The sequence below is a fragment of the Adiantum capillus-veneris genome, chromosome 19 (assembly GCF_014529385.1).
Source record: "Adiantum capillus-veneris isolate H3 chromosome 19, ASM1452938v2, whole genome shotgun sequence".
In the NCBI taxonomy this organism is placed as follows: Eukaryota; Viridiplantae; Streptophyta; class Polypodiopsida; order Polypodiales; family Pteridaceae; genus Adiantum; species Adiantum capillus-veneris.
The window spans coordinates 4,320,113-4,337,856 of NC_140949.1; positions in this window are offsets into that span (position 1 = coordinate 4,320,113).

Sequence of the window (17,744 nt, forward strand, 5' to 3'; positions counted from 1 at the left end):
GCGCATTGGCAATTGCAAGGAACCCAAATTTTCATGCTCGCGAAAAGCACATTGAGCTACATTACCACTATGTCAAGAAGAGACTCTCAACAAGAGAGGTCAGCTTGGCTTATGTGCCTACACAGGACAACCTTGCAGATATTTTCACAAAGGCATTGTATTATGAGAAGGTCGGAGCTTTCCGCAAAGCTTTGGGCTTACTCCTCTTTGTGGGTTCACCATGTGCTCAAGGCATGACACTTCCCTATATTGTATGTGCCATCTCTCCTTCACCGCATCACTCACAGAGGAGGGATTTGTTACCATATAGCTGTGGTAGTGATGTGTGCGAACACACTTAGGACCGTTAGGGCATCTTTTCCCTCAGTAGGAGGCTTTTTCCCCCATGCATTGTATGTACGCCCATCACTTTAGGGCTATCTTATCTTTCCATTGCACACTGAGTAATACTATTCTCTGTTGTGTGCCTTGAGATTCTTTCGTCTTCTTCAAGTTATGTGTGTTTCCTTGCAACCCTATTTTCAACAACAAAAGAGTACCATAAATTGGAATTGGAAAAAAATTACTAATTGAATAAGAAAAAGGTGTATTTTATTTTTTAAAAATTTAAATATTTTTTTAATAAAAAAAAAATCCTTGAACAAACGTGATATACACAACTTATACATAGTTCCCCCCCCCCCCCCCCCCCCCCCCCCCCCCCCCCCCAAAAAAAAAAAAAAAAAAGGGTATTTGACTTTCCTTGGGAAGACGCAGAGGCTTACAATATATCTTTGTTAGACTCTTTTGTTGTATTTTTGGGCTTGAAGGAAATGGTTTCTTGAGGTTTTTCATTGTTTGGGCTCTTGGGTGGTTTTGCTTGTTCATTCTCCTTCGCTTTGCCTTTGTTTCGGTAGGTTGTTCTATTGTTGTTCGGCTTCACACATTTACTCAAATTTTTGTTTGGTGCTTTTGCATTTGTGCCATCCCTTGTAAAGAGAAATTATGATTTTTCAATGTTCTTCAACCATGTCGTATGAGGTCACCTGCTTAACTCAATGAATTTTCTTGAAAGGGTCCACTGATGGTGTCTTGAATTTTATCTTTACTACATGCTTCTTGGCTTCCTTTTGAGCTTCTTTGATGATTCTTTGTCGTTCCATCTTCTAATAACTACTGGTTGCATGAGCTTGACCTAGAATGTCATTGGTTTGTGGCATATTCTCGTAAATTTCTTGGTTGCTAATTCCATTTAACACTTGTATTGGGATTAAATCCTAGTTTTGTTTGTTTTAATTGGCGCCCCCACAAGCGCACACATCAAAGAAATGTATACCAAAGGTGTGGAGCAACCACTAAAGGTTGAAGACGGAGAAAGATGGCTAAATGGGATAGTGAAGGTAGAAGGATGGGCATCAATTTTGCGTTATAGACCTTGGGACACATATGTATGCTTAAATCCTCATTTAGATATTAGTTGCACAAAATGACTTGATGTGTCAAAACTTGGAGTTTGACCGTGAGTTAGTGTATTGAGGCCTTCAAGGTGCCTAACCTTACATAATTTTTCCAAAATCTTCTATTGGCACAAAATGATCCGAGCTCAAATTGTTTTGGGGCTCTTAGGTTTTTCGGTGAAATTTTGCAATGTTGGCCCTTTGTGGCCCTCCTTTAAATGTCTTGGGGCTCCAAAAGCATTGAGATACACTATCACTATGTGCAAGAGTGCATTGTAGAGGGGATATACACTTGCATACTGTCATATGCAAAGCTATATCTTGACCCAATTTTGAAGTTTTACCCAAAGCTTTAGGTTTGATAGAGGGCTAGTCTCCACATGTCATGTTACACTATCACTCTAGGGGGAATTTGTTAGATATCTCTCAGTGTGTAGTTCTAGTGCATATGCGCTCATGCAACAACACTTTTTTCTTTTGCCCCCTCCTTTGCAACAAGTCGAGCCTTATAGTGATCAATTTTACCATCCGGCTCGTGTTTCAACTTGTAAACCCACTTCTTACCAATTGCATTTTTTCCAGGAGCCAAATCACATAAAGTCCATGTGTCATTTTCTATAAGTGCATTGTATTCTGATTGCATGGTAGCCCTCCAATTTTTTGAATTTTGTGCTTCATCAAAAGACAGAGGTTCCTCAACATCAAAGAAGCTAGACACAACCAAAGCATAACAATCTGATGCATAAGATGCATGGCGAGAACCTAAATGAGTACGACTAGATAAAGGTGCATCCAATTTACTATCACACAAAGTATGCACCAGCCAGTTTGGCATGCCTCTAGCCTGTTCATTCTCAACCCTTTCCACATCAAGTACATCATGTACATCTACATCAGTACTAGGCTGATTTGTAATATTTTTAGAAACCCCCATAGGCTGTACATTTGCCTCATTTGAATTTACATCCAAATTTCCACCACTAAAAAGAGGCAACATACTGTCATAAACGTCCTATGATCTTACATTACTGTCTCTAGTACATGACAACAAGGGTTGAACAAATTTGTCCACAAACACAACATCTTGTGAAACCAAGATACACTTTGTTTGCGAATGGTACAACCTATAAACTTTGCTTTGAATACTATAACCAACAAAAATGCATTTGAAAGTCTTATTCATCCATTTTTTTGCGCTACGTTTATGGCACCAAAGCAGAAGCCAAACAGCCAAAAACGTGCATGTGATCAATAGATGGCTTTCTATCATGCATGCTTCATATAGAGTCATAGACTGCAAAGCTTTTGTAGGACACCTGTTAAGTACATAAGTAGCACACATGATAGCCTCAAGCCAAAACACATGTGGTAAAACTTGACTCTTGACCATACATCGTGCCATCTCTGTAAGCGACCTGTTTTTTCTTTCAGCAACACCATTTTGATGAGGTGTATTTGGCACTGTACATTGATGTTTTATCCCACAACTAGCCAGAAACGTATTAAATTCATGAGACATACACTCAGCCCCTCGATGTGAACGGAGGGTGCCCATAGTACATTTAGAGACATTTTCAACCATAGCCAGAAATTACTTGAAGCATATAAACACTTCGAACTTCGCTTTAAGTAGAAACATCCATGCTTGCTTGGAGTAATGATCAAGAAAAGTCACGAAGTAAAGGTAATTTCCCAATGGCAGAGTTTGCATGGGCCCACAAACATCACTATGCACAAGCTGCAACCTGTATGTAGCCCTTAATGAACCATTCTTTGGAAATTTTGAACGCAACATGTTACCCAAAATACAGCCTTCACAAACATGCTTCACAAGTGCTTCAAGAGGTGGCAAAGAAGCAACCACATCAGATTTCTGTAAACGCAACAAACAGGAAAAATTTAGATACCCAAAATGTGCATGCTAAAGTTTTGCATTTGACACAGCCTTTGAATCCACAACTGCATCTGTAAAATTCTTCCCACACTTGTCATATAAAGTGAGCTTATACAATCCACTACATAAATTCCACAAGCAACAATTTCATCACCAAAACTGAGATCATGAACTGTACATATGGCATCCAAAAATTTGACAACAAGACCAAGTCTAGCAAGTGAAGATACAGACAAAAGGTTCTTTTTGATCCCAGGTACATACAATGCATCATCAAGTGTGAAATAACTACCATTTGTAGCAGTTAGCACAATCTTTCCAACTCCCTTAACGGATAAAAGGAATTGTCGGCACAAGTGACTATATTCTCATGAGGGACATCCTCGAGAGAGGTAAACAAGTCCGGATGAGAGGTAATGTGCTTTGTAGCACCACTGTCAAAGTACCACACATGAGCATTTGCAACAACTAACATACATGCATCATGCACAAAAGGATCATAAGTGCAATATGCACTAAAATCCCATTCTACATCTACATCAACATCACAATTTCCTTTCACAGAAGACTTACAATTGCTGCCCTTGTAGTGAAACCAACCTCTTTCTTCTTAGCCTCTTTTCCCCTCAATTTAGGACACTGCTTGATCAAGTGATCATTAGCTTTATAATAATGGCAACACTACAAGAGGTACTTAATAGTAGCGACGCTTGGAGTGCGACACTCAAATGTGAAAAACCACGGCGTCGCTATAGGCGTTACTATGGGCGTCGCTAAATTACAAGTAACTTAGCGACGCCTATAATGACGCTTATAGCGACTCCGTCAGGGCTAAAAAAAAAACCGAGAGATCTGAGTTTTCGGCGCACGCTCAAGCAAACAAGGTAACGCGCTCTCTCCCTCTCTCTCTCTCTCTCTTTTTTCTCCACACACACACACACACACACACACACACACACACACACACGAGGAGAGGAAGGAGAGCCAAGTATGCTCCTTTCCTCTCCTCACTCTCATGTTCCCTTCCCCTCTTTCTCTCTCCCTCTCTCTCTCTCTCTCTCTCACACACACACACACACACACACATTGTGTTTTAGAGAGAGAGAGAGAGAGAGAGAGAGAGAGAGAGAGAGAGAGAGAGCACAAGCATAAACAAAAAACGCACACACACATGCATAAACAAAGAATGCACACACACATTGAGAGAGGAAAAGAGAGAGAGAGCATGCATAAACCAAAAACGAACACACACATGCATAAACAAAGAATGCACACACACATTGAGAGAGGAAAAGAGAGAGAGAGAGAGGGAGAGAGAAAGAGAAAGATAAAAACAAAGAGAGAGAGAGAGAGAGAGAGAGAGAGAGAGAGAGAAGAAGAAGAAGAAGAGACTCTTAACATCGTAGGAAACTATCCCAAGAGACCTTAAAGGTCTAGTCGACAGGAGTTGAACTCAAGACCTGTTATTCATGAGGGAAATGGCATAACCATCCTATCACACTTTGGTGATAGAAAAGTTATACCATTTTTCTCCTTTTTTTATTGGCGTGCACACACACCCACACACACACCCGAGAAGAAGAGAGTTTAATTTAACATCGTAGGAAACTAATTAAAAAGACCTAAAGATCTAGCCGACAAGGAGTTAAACTCAAGACCTGTTATTCAAGAGGGAAATGGCATAACCAATCTACCACACTTGGGTGATAGAAAGGTTATACCATTTTCCTCTTTTTATTGGAACACACACACACACACACACACAAAAGAAGAAGAGAGTTTTAACATCGTAGGAAACTATCCCAAAAGACGTTAAAGATTAGGTTAGATGTAGACTTATGTTAAATTAGATTTAGTTTTATTTAAGTTAAATTAGAATAGATTTAGGTTTATTTTTAGTTAAATTTACGTTCGATTAGATTTAAGTTTATTTACGTTAGATTTAGATTTACGTTATATTAGATTAGATTTAGGTTTATTTATGTTTATTTACGTTAGATTTAGATTTACGTTATATTAGATTAGATTTATGTTTATTTACATTATTTACTTGTTATTGAAGAGGGAAATGGCATAACCAATCTACCACACTTGGGTGATAGAAATGTTATACCATTTTCTTCTTTTTATCGTTTAAGATAAGGTTAGATTTAGATTTTCGTGTAGGCGCAACTCAGAGAGCCGCCGACGCTTGTCAGAAATGGTGAGCCCCTCTCTCTCTCTCTCTCTCTCTCTCTCACACACACACACACACACACACACACACACACACACACACACACACACACACAACACTGTGGCTAATTTGTCATGTTTGCATCACCTGGGGAAATAATGAAATATTAGCAAGCAAGGGGCAGAAGAGAAGTCGAAGCAGCATGCGCTAAGAAGAGGGCAATCATGGAGAGCTGCTCCCAAGCTCTAAGGAGAGTCAGACGGCTTCGTAGAAGTTCCAAGAGACATGCAAGAAAGCAAGTGGGTCCATGCAAGAACTACTGCACATCTACATAGCTTTCGAAAGTGCCATGTGCAAGATCTTGACTGATGGGAGCAGCAATTTTTCAGGCGCTGATCGCTTTGTTCTCAAATTAATTCTGCTGGGAGAGACCACCTCCCTGATGGGCAAACTAGAGAAAGCTTGTAGATTGTCAGAGGAGGAGCACTCTAGATCTCGCATTGCATCTCTAAAAGCTGAGAAGAAGAGTTTGGTATGTCTTTAACCCTTCAATGGAGCAAATCGCCACATGTTCAATTAGGTTAGATTTAAGATAAGATTTTGGATTGAGTTTTTATATTAGAGTCTAACTTCGAGATTACGATAAAAAAATTAGAGTTAGACAAACGGTGAAAAGATGTTAAGATGCTGTGAAATGCTACAGCTAGAGAAGAGGAAAAACGGTTTTGTCCACTACATGCAGTATCATGTAGACGTGGGTGTGTAGATTTCTTGTACCCACAAATATAGGCATTGACAAATAAAGACAAGATTATAACCCGGTGGTTCTGATCTCCGTGCACCTCTAGACCGAGGTGTGCGGAGATTGGACATGACTAGAGAATGTGAGGTAGTTTACAGTGTGAACAAAGAGAGAGAGAGAGAGAGAGAGAGAGAGAGAGAGAGAGAGAGAGAGAGAGAGAGAGAGAGAGAGAGATAAGACGAAGAATGACAATAGAAGATTAAATTTGTTGTCCAGGTTATAAGATTTTTACCCTCATTATGAGTAGTGACGAGGATGTGGGGCTGTCCAACCGAAACACCTATCTCTCAACGAGGATCTTATGTCCTTGTAATCATTGCAAGCATGCTATGCGACGGACAAGACGCGTTGCTTTGCAGCACGTTCGCGAATTTGGCGAGTTCGATCCATCTATTATAGATCGAGTTGTTGCCAATTATAACTCGTCGGACTCTGACACTGGCAAACAGACAGCAATCTTGCAACCCAATAGACGTGTTCGCAGCTGCTTTGGTCAAGAAGCAGTATGTGAGGCCATAGGATGTAGCCTCTGACAGCTTGGGGGATGATCATGCAGACCACATTTCCAACGAGGCAATGTTTGAGCCCGAGATTGATGAAATGATCGAGACAATCATGGATTCAGAAAGTCTTATCTATGATGATATGAAAAGTGAAGCCTATACGCCATTGTATAATGGAGCACGTGTGTCTAGATTGAAAGCGCTCCTGGTTCTTCTCAACATGCAGGCAAAGTTTGGATGGAGTGACAATAGCATCACAACGCTTTTCAGGCGATCTATTACAATTAGTTTACTTTAATAAAACTCTAAATGTATAATGATCTGATAGATTTTCACACAATTGTACCGTATTTTTATGTTGTGTAGATTGCTCAAAGAGCATATACTACCAGCTGATGATGTGATGCCAGATTCTCGAGAGGAAGCAAGAAAGATTTTGCGAAACTTGGGGATAGATTACAATTCGATCCACGCTTGTCCTAATGACTGCATTCTTTTCAGAGGGGAATACATAGGCATGGAGAAGTGTCCAAAATGTGATTCCGAGAGATATTGAGTAGATCTCCACGGAACAAAAATTCCGCAAAAGGTTTTGCAACATTTTTCTCTGCTTCCTCGCATCAAGCATTTCTTCGAATGTAAGTCCATGGCCGCCCTAGCATCATGGCATGAGGAGAATAAATCTTCGGATGGTGTGCTGCGGATTCCTGCAGAATGTGCAGCCTGGAAACATATAGATGGAACATGGTCGGATTTTGCCGGGGAAGCTCGAAATTTGTGCTTAGGCCTGGCTATGGATGGCGTAAATCCATTTGGTCAAAGATCAACATCTTACAGTGTATGGCCCGTTGTCATCGTCAACTACAAAATTCCCCCGTGGTTGCTACGAAGAAGGGGCACCTATGGCTAAGCTTGATTGTGCTGGGGCGATATAAAGTGAAGAATATGGATGTGTATCTTTGTCCACTATTGGAAGAGCTACAACAATTGTGGATTGGCATAGAAGTGGTGGATATGAGCCGACATACAGGTCGACGGAATGCTTTGATCAGAGGCATTCTAATGTGCACCATGCATGACTATCCCGGACTAACAGAATGATCAGGTGATCTATTTACACTCCTCACTCAGACACTGTAAATCTTGGTTTTCTCAAGCTGATCTAGTATCATGTGTATACATGCAGGGATTCAAACAAGCGGATACAGAGCGTGTGTCACATGTGGACCTAGACTAAATGCACATAGGGCACCCTCATTAAAGAAGCAAATCTACGAAGGTCATCAAGCGTGTCTTCCAGAGAATCATGTGTTACGCGATGGCTTTTTGGGAAGAGAGCCACTGAGGATGTCTGCACAAGCATGGTTAGAGTAGAAGGAGATGTGTAATGACGGATTGCCCCCAGGGATGAAGAGACTATCTCTATGGTACGAGTTACCATACTGGCCTCGACTCATGATCAATCACTTGCTCGATCCAATGCACATATTCAAGAATGTGGGTAATCTACTATGGGACCATCTGAACGGCAAAAAAGATACTTTGGGAGCCAGAATTGACCTTAGAAATGTGGATCGTATGGAGAAATATTGGTTGCAAACAGCGTCCGATGGATCGATAAAACTCCCTAAAGCACCATGGATTTTCACAGGAGCCCAAGAATGCAAAGTAAAAGAGACCATTCCATCTTTGCGGACCCCCACTCGCGTAATGCACTCGCTCCGAACGTGTTTTACTAAAGAAGAAAAGCTTACCGGTTTGAAGTCACACGACTGGCATAAAATGTGTCAGGTATGTTCATAGTGGAATATATCATAGTGGGAATTGTGTAACAAATTCGTGTGTGGACTTTAATATCATTGTTGCACGTGTTTTGTAGTTTATTTTACCGGTTGCCATTGAGGGATGTTTGTCTCTTGACGTCCGTAACACAATCTACAAACTTGCGAAGTTGGTGCAATGGATCTCACAAAAGGAGATCAACATAGACTCCATACCATTCGCCAAACTAAACGTTGCGGAGGTTGTGTGCATGTTTGAGAAACATTTTCCTACTATCATGCTAACCATTCAGGTGCATCTTCTTGTTGACATAGTTGATGAGGTGGAAATAGCTACACACTACATTCCATATGGATGTTCTTTTTAGAACGTTTCATGAAAACGCTCAATGGATATGTGCATCAGAAGGCACGTCCGGAGGGTAGCATGGCAGAAGATTGGCTGATATCAGAGTCCCTAGTGTACATTGGAGAGTGGCTAGAAGGATTTGATAAAGCCCGGGACACACTATGGCGAACCATAGATGATGAGCGCATATCTCGGATTGTCATGTGCAATCTCGGTGTTGAGAAGAAGATGACGGAAGATCTAGAGGCTAAAATCAACCGATTTTGCATGCTTCACAATGTAGTGATACAAAAGTGGATTTCACAATATGAGGATGCAAAGCAAGAGCGAAAAAGGCCACGAATCGAGTGGAGACGAGGAAGACGACCACCGATGCACTATCCGACGGGTCTGGAGAGCCTACCAACATTCATGAGCTTAAGATGGTTGCACAACCAATTGAAAAGCGCACAACAATGCGGTGAAGAAGTGACTGAGGAAGAGTGGGAGTACTCTCGGGGTTGCGCGACCAAGGTATGTTTGCAATGTACGACTAGTGACTTTCTAGATGTTTGAACGGCCACTCATAATCTTTGTTGGTTGTAGTATAAGTCATACACAGCAGCATGGTGTAAAGGTCGACATTTTAGGGTGGAACGGATCGACAAAAAGTGTTTCACTCAAGATTGTGGAATCATAGAAAAATTTGAATAGTCTAGTCGACGACGGTCCTCTGATGCAGATCGTGTGTGAAGGGGATCGGGGAGCACCATAGACGGAGAGTGAGAGAGAGAGAAGGAGACACACATAGACGATGTGGGTGGGGAGACTCAAAGAGTGAGCAGCCCCCTATACACTTATGCTATGTATAAGGTATACAAGTCAGTGGGCGCCCAGACTCTGGGCGGCTGGGCAAGGCACAGGCGCCTATACCCCAACAACCTCCCACTTAAAGGCGACGGTGCCTTTAAGCAAGGGAACCTAGTCTAAAGACTACAAAAGGTGAGAGAAAACCGCTCTCAACCGATGCCCACTGGCTGGCTGTGATCGTGTGCATCCGGCTGTCCTGCTCCCGTGTAAGTCCATACACCACCAGACGTACCGCACACGTACTGCAAGTATGTATGCAATACCTGCATATCTCCCTTGTGCACTATGCCATCATCAGTCAACAAACGACTGACAACCCCAACTACAAATGCTCCCACTGCAGCTGCGATATCCGGTCTCACGATTAACATCTCATACATGAGACCACCGAATGCCGATGCAATGCTAGCGGGCCCTGCTAGCTCTACAGAGCATGCATCAACATATATATCCCTGGCAATAGGCATCTCTGACTGACAAGGCGTGTCAGCCACATGCATCTCCTGACTGTCCACAAAAGATGCATCAACCTCTCGTGCAACCTCAGAGCAAACTAGTTGCTCTAGGTGTCTGCTGGTAGACATATCCTGCACAACTATATCCCCATGCTCACTGTCGAGCATAGAAAGGAATGATTGCATAATCGCTGACATCTCAGTCTCCTCTGCAATCATCCACTGCAAACATGACCACTCAATTTGCTGTGACTCACTAGAGCTCTCATGCTCTAACTCCGTATGCATAGACTCTTGCACAACGTCCTCCTGTCGTGACTCACTAGAGCAAGACCGCTCTACCTGTCTATCCTGCATAGAAGTATCTCGCACAACTGACTCTCTGCTTTGCTCAGTCACTAACAAATCATGCATGTCTGACTCTATCACCTCTCTGTGTGACTGCTCAAGTCGTGCCCCAACTGTGTGCACAACGAGCTCACTACTCTGCACTCCATGCAAAGCATCCTGCAACCCACAAGCAAAAGAGACTCGCCTGCTCTTTCGCTCTCTACTTGGCTGCATGATCACAGAGACAACACCGTCTCTCTCGTGATCCACATGCAATGGGTAACCTGTACCACTCTTGGCACCTCTCGCAATCACTAGCGAACCCAAATGCATCACAAAATCTCGCTCTCGTAGCGAAATCTGACATCCACAATCTCTAAGCTGACCAATCGAGATCAAACTCATTGTCAAATCTGGTACATAGCGCACATGTCGTAACAAGTAAGATGCACCACTCGGTAATGACAATCTCACATCTCCTGCACCTGCTATCATATGCACCGATCCATCGGTCAAACGTACACTGCCAAGCATCCTGCTAGAATAGCTACAAAACCATGCACGATGCGGCATGACATGAAACATAGCATCTGCGTCTAGCAACCACTGCGAAGGGAGTGCACTATCCACATGTATAGCATCTCGTGCATAGCTCGAGGTAAAAGTGACATCCCCGTCACTAGTATACTCCGACACTACATGTGCCTCAACTGTCAAAGCAACTGAGTCCATGGCATCACTACATCCATCTCTGAGACTGCCATGTCTCCTACGATGTCGCATACGACGAAAACAACGTCGTCTAACGTATCCAGAATGACCACAATACCAACATGTCACCTGTCGACGTGCTCGTGAATGTACATGTCTCACACGAGTCCATGATGACTCAAATCTATCATACATATCATATAATCTGCGCCAAAGTGCTCTCAAAGTAGTCTCATACATAACAAGAGCATATACAGATTCCGCAAGGTGCAAAGAGAGCGTAGATAGTGCCATCTCCTCTAGCTCCTGCCACTGATCGTCAGACATGTTTGAAGGTCTACCTACATCACCACTCAATGGTCGATGCAACCCTCACTGTGTCAATGCATCAAGCATACACTCTCTCCATGCTGCAAAGTCTGACCCATCAAACATGCGCATCTGTGAGAGGTCACAATCTGATCGATCACATGTCTCTGCCATGAGCACAATGTAGCAAACTAGAAAGCAAAACCACCTCACCAACAACACCTGGAAAATGTCTACCAATATGGCCAGAAACACAATGTAAAACCTGTGAGACACACTCCAAAATAGAGCTCCCGCAATGTCAATACAAGCCTCGCATACTCTAGTATCACACTGCAATCTGTGAGCTAATCACCAAGTCCACACTGTGCGATATCGATGCATACACACGCACAAATCTCCCACCTGCAGAGAACACCGCATGCAAATGCTGAGTGCAACCTGCAATCTCTACCTAGATCGCATAAATGATACGCATAAAACTCCTGGGAAAATTTCGCAAGGGTTTCGACGCACAATGGCTATCAACACAAAATAACCATTTTCCTGCAAGCTCAGTACAATGAGCAATCAATGCACATCAAACTACACTCAACATACATCAACGGAGTGACCGCGCATAAGCAAACGCCAAAAGATTTGCAATCCGGAAACTTGATCAATGCGAAAACAATGCTCTCAAGAGAGCTCACCGGCACTTGAAAGTGCTCGTCAAAATGCATGTATAATGGGCATCAACCATGCGCCATAACCATATGCAAACCATCCGCAAAGACCATGAATCCAAGCACAAAATCACTGCCAAAGTATCCTGTGAAAACCAGTGAAAGAAGCTCCACCTGTGTACTCCAAAAAACTGTGTCTCTTAAGAGACCGCCTCGATGGTGTGTAAACGCCTCCGTACTTCGTTGCCCAAGTCTACCAAAAACCCTCAAACCACAAGCTTAACACAAGCTGCAATTGCATCTTCAACTCAAAATTTATGCACTCAATTTCAAGCATCTCGCGTGCTTCCAAAAGTGCATCAGACTTGCACACAATGCGACAACAGAAAATCTAGAATTTTCTGTATATAGTCAGTCTGAGCTGAATATCAGCAAAACGGTGAGGAATTTGCAAAACGTTTCTTCTGCAAAGTTGTAGACCACGTCGAAACAGATGGGCATTCTACAAGGAGAAAAACGAATCTGAAAACAGTGCTGCTGCGCACACAGTTTTAGGGCAGCACCTTCACTTACACACAATCTTCCACACTCCTTTCTAAGCTTCCACAAGAGCATACATCACTCTCAACTGAGCTCACAAGCTCCCATTGCATTCTCACAAAGCTTCCAAGCTTTCTTAATCTCTCTACCGTCGAGAGCGAGCGAGCTATCGCCTCGAAGTTCTCAAAGCCGTCGTGCTCTCCGCGGTCACCATAGCTCTGATACCAATTGAAGGGGATCGGGGAGCACCACAGACGGAGAGTGAGAGAGAGAGAGAAGGAGACACACACACGATGTGGGTGGGGAGACTCAAAGAGTGAGCAGTCCCCTATACACTTATGCTATGTATAAGGTATACAAGTCAGTGGGCGCCCAGACTCTGGGCGGCTGGGCAAGGCACAGGCGCCTATACCCCAACAGTGTGGTGGCAGAATTCACTTACTTCGGCACGCTACAAGAGATTTTGAGGATCGATTATAGAAGATTTTTTGTCGACTTGTTCGACGTGTAATGGTTCAAGATAATCACGGAGGGTTGCAACGCTACTGTGCGTAGAGGAGAGTCTGGTTTTCTTGAGGTGGATTCAACTAAGAAATGGATTGACCTAACATACACTTTTGTACTACCCGAGCATTGTGAACAAGTAAGTATGTAAATAGTTAACATCCCATTTTTGAATTTATGTGCTTGGAAGCTCTCATGTAAGTTATGTGGCTCTGGCAGGTGATATTTCATCCTATAAAGTCTGCATCAAACTGGTGTGGTACGTCATAGAGGTAGCCCCTCGTAGTGCACAGACGTTTGAAGGCTACCATGTGCCAATCACAGCAGCATCAATGGAGGAGATCGGAGAAGATGCTCAGTCAGAAGCCGTTGAGGTGGTGCCAGACGAACATGAAGGTGCTACTCTCTATGGGGTGCATGCAGAGGATCTACAAAATGAAACGGAGGACATTTGTTTAAACGGAGAGCTCTATATAGATATAGGAAGTTATGCTGAGCTATGCGAGGATGAGAGAGAGATCTCTTAAAGCCATAAATATTGTATTTGAACAATTTTGCTCCGTTCTGTAAAAACTCTGACTCTCTAAGTACCTTCCATGTTGTATAACGCTTTTTTGATTTTGCGCTCACATCCTCGGCAATCCATGGTCACATGCAACTCCACCACCTGGTTTCCCGACTGCAAGATTTGATTGTGCTCTCTCTCTCTCTCTCTCTCTCTCTCTCTCTCTCTCTCTCTCGATTGAAAATTTTGAGTTATCGACTTGCCTCTTCCATCACTCAAGTTGAATAGAAGAAGAACGCGTTCTGTTGCTACTAGCCTTTAAACATTCCAAAGCTACAAGCACCTTCAAGTTCTACGTCAAAAAAGAAAGAGATAGTTCGGATTCTTGTACGATTCCCCGTTTTGAACAATTTTGCTCCATTTTGCAAAAACTCTGGCTCTCTAAGTACCTTTCATGTTGTATAACACTCTTTTGATTTTGCGCTCACATCCTGGGCAATCCATGGCCACATGCAGCTCCACCACCTGGTTTTTCGAATGCAAGATTTGATTGTGTGTGCTCTCTCTCTCTCTCTCTCTCTCTCTCTCTCTCTCTCTCTCTCTCTCTCTTTTGATTGAAAATTTTGAGTTATCGACTTGCCTCTTTCATCACTCATGTTGAATAGAAGAAGAACGCGTCATTGCATCATTGTATTTATATGCGTCATTGTATTTAATGGTCTTTGAGTCCACTCCAGGTACGTATGCTCTAGGTATGTTCTCACAAGCAGGGACGACGAGCACCTCCTCCTCCTCCTCCTCTCTCTCTCTCTCTCTCTCTCTCTCTCTCTATCTACTTGTCCATGTTTTCTACTCCATGCATTCAATATTAAGTTTAATGTTCGTGTGTTTAATGCAGGTATGGATGATGAGGAGTTTCTTTCTTCTTTGTCACCCCAGCAGAGACAGTGGTACGTGGGGCTCATCGCTCTGGCGCACCATCGCGCGTTCCCACTCCATCCGTATCTCCCTCTGTTTCGGAGCATTTAGCGCGCTCCGAAGCTTCGGTGTCGATGAGCTGATCTTCACACTCGTCTAGGCGCCGGCGCTCTAGTGGTGGCGGTGGCGGTTGTTATGGAGATGCAGCCGTTGATGCTTTGACACCGCCTCATGTTCGACGAGGCTCTTTACCCTCCCCTTCTTTGCCCGCCAGCCACGACATTGCCATCGACACCAGGTTTTGCGCGGCTGACTGCCGTTCCTAAGAGCTACACACCACTAGCTACTCTTCCAGGAGTCACTCTAGTGGACACTCCTCGCTTCGGGGCTCAGACTCCAGTGGAGACACCTGACGTTCGTACCCCCGTTGACAGTCCGCTAGAGACTCCTGTCGGGACACCCAGGTTCACGCGTCAGTGGCAAGAGGGCTTGCCTTACTTCGTCGACTTCAGCGGCGGCATCATCTTGGATGATGAAGGCAAGAAGGTGATTTCGTGCATGCGCGGTCTTTGCTCTCAGGTGTTTAGACACTACATACTAAACACCTAGAGTGAAGTACCGAATGATTTAAAAGACAAAGTCATCAGCATGCTTCATGACGAGTTTCCCATTCCAACACGGGATGACCGCTTCAATGAAGACATGATGAAGGTTCGAATGCGCGAATACTGCAAGCACAAATGTTCCAAAGTGCAAAAAGCAATCAAGCATGGGAGGAACATACCAGATTGGCTGGCGAAAGAAGATTGGAAGAATACGAAGAAAGAAGCGCGCGAGAATCTCGACAAGTGGAAGCAATAAACGAAGGCAGCCAGAGCGCGAGTAGAGGTAGGGAGCTCGCCCCACTTGGGGAGCGGTGGGTGGGCATCATTTGAGGCCGATTTTGTAAGTGTTTTTGCATTGATCTCTATGTTTGATAGTTTAGGGTTTATGGGTTTTTAAATTCTAACATAATGGATTCTTTGTATGTTTTGACAGTGGTCGATGAGACAGGACGTACGAACATGAGTACGCAAGCAGGAAGGGCTTAAACGCCCTTATGGACATTCCGAGTTCTCGCGGCGGCATGGTTAGTATTAGGGTTTATTCTTTTCTATTTGTTGTATTGTTTTATAAACGCCGCTATATGTTTAAATACTTACAAAAAGCTATCTTATTGTTTTTTTTTGCAGAATCTGACAGATACACCGCTTGGACGCAATGAAACGTTTTATTAGACAACGTCAGTTTAGCCATAGCTAGATAACATTACTTTCTTTTTGTCATAGCTTATGTATCATGAGACGACTTTTATACGTCTTTTTGAAAACCATGTATATTTTTTAAATAATGACAATGGTTTGTAACTATTACATTTGCAAAGTTTAACAATGAAGTGATTTTGCCTATGTGTACAATTGTCATTGATTTACTTTCATCAATTCACACTTGTCAGTTTTGTATCTTTATTTTGCAAACAATACGTACTATGGATGATGGAGTTAATGGTTATATTGTCTTGTGGGTGACTATTTTGGGTCTATATCTGCCTTTGCACTTTTTTTCAAAGGTGAATCAATTAATGAAACATTCAATATGGTTGATTCAATGAATGCCCTGCCACCAAAAATTTTTCCTCTCGGGCGTCGCTATGAATGTCGCTATATAAGGCTCTGCAGCGTCGCTATAAGCATCGCTACAGATTGCTCTATAGCGTCGCTATAATCATCGCTATATAGCGACGTTTATAGCGACGCTTCCGTATCGACGCCGGGGGTTATAAAAACCCAATGTATTTCCGTCGCTAAAAGCGTCACAAGAGCACACAACCTCTTGTAGTGCAATGCATCTTCTTTTTAACCTTTTAACCAGAATTTTCGGATGAAGTGCTGCCAATAGAAGAATTGGGAACAAGTGATTTACCATTCGCAGAAGAACCATGAGAAGTGGCTACATTGTTGTTACCACTTTTTCTTTGAGCAGAAAGGGACTCTTGCAACAACAATGTGCATAATGTAAACTTGACAACGTTAGGATTTCCTTGGGTCATAAGTCTCCAAGTACTATCAAAAGTCTCGTAAGAGTCTGACAAAGTATCAAGAATAAGGGAGCTGTCAGAAATGACTTTGCCTGTAGAAACTATGTATCCCTAGCGTTCAAATGCATTATTGTGTGGAGACAACAATTCTTTGTATCTATTGACTACATATTAGGTCACTCACATATATTGAGTGTTGAAATATGGGCTTGCAATAACTTGGTCGTTGACATGGGTGCATTGGATATGTGGACTATGACACGATCAATGTTTTGGGTTTTACTTTTCAGCATAATGTTTGCTCTACCTATCGTACATGTTTAGATCGTTCGTATTCACTAGGTAATTAGTAGTATGATATGTTTGTATGTAAATTGTGGATTGATCATTCGTTCTCCTTATTTGATCATGCTCCTCTTTGGATTGAGATGTATTTTGATACTCCAATGGTTGATCCTCCGTTTCCTCGCTGAAGATTATTGCATGTCAACAATGTTTATTTTTCGCATGAGGGTTTTTGGAAAATGGTAAAAGATGGCATTCCTTCTCTTGTTTCCAAGATGTGTATGGATAATGATGTAGCTTGGTTTCATTTTATTGTGCATATTCAATCAATCATACACAATTCTAGCACATGGTATATGCAATGTCAAAGGGGCATAGTTCAAGAGAATGAGGCAATTTATCAACAATTGCAAGTTATTGGGGATTCTAGGTAGTCAATGGAACAAGACACGTTATGTGATGTTAACACTAGTTCTGTAGTTGAACACTTTAGTGTCCTATATTTCTACCAAGTTTTGGCAATTTATTTGTCAAGCTAGAAAGAAGCTTTTTACACCTTGCTTCTACCATAGATTGGTTATGAGGGAAAGAAAACACTGGATTTTTCTCCATATCAAAATAAAATCTGTATCTAGAGAGAATTCTGGTAAGTTCT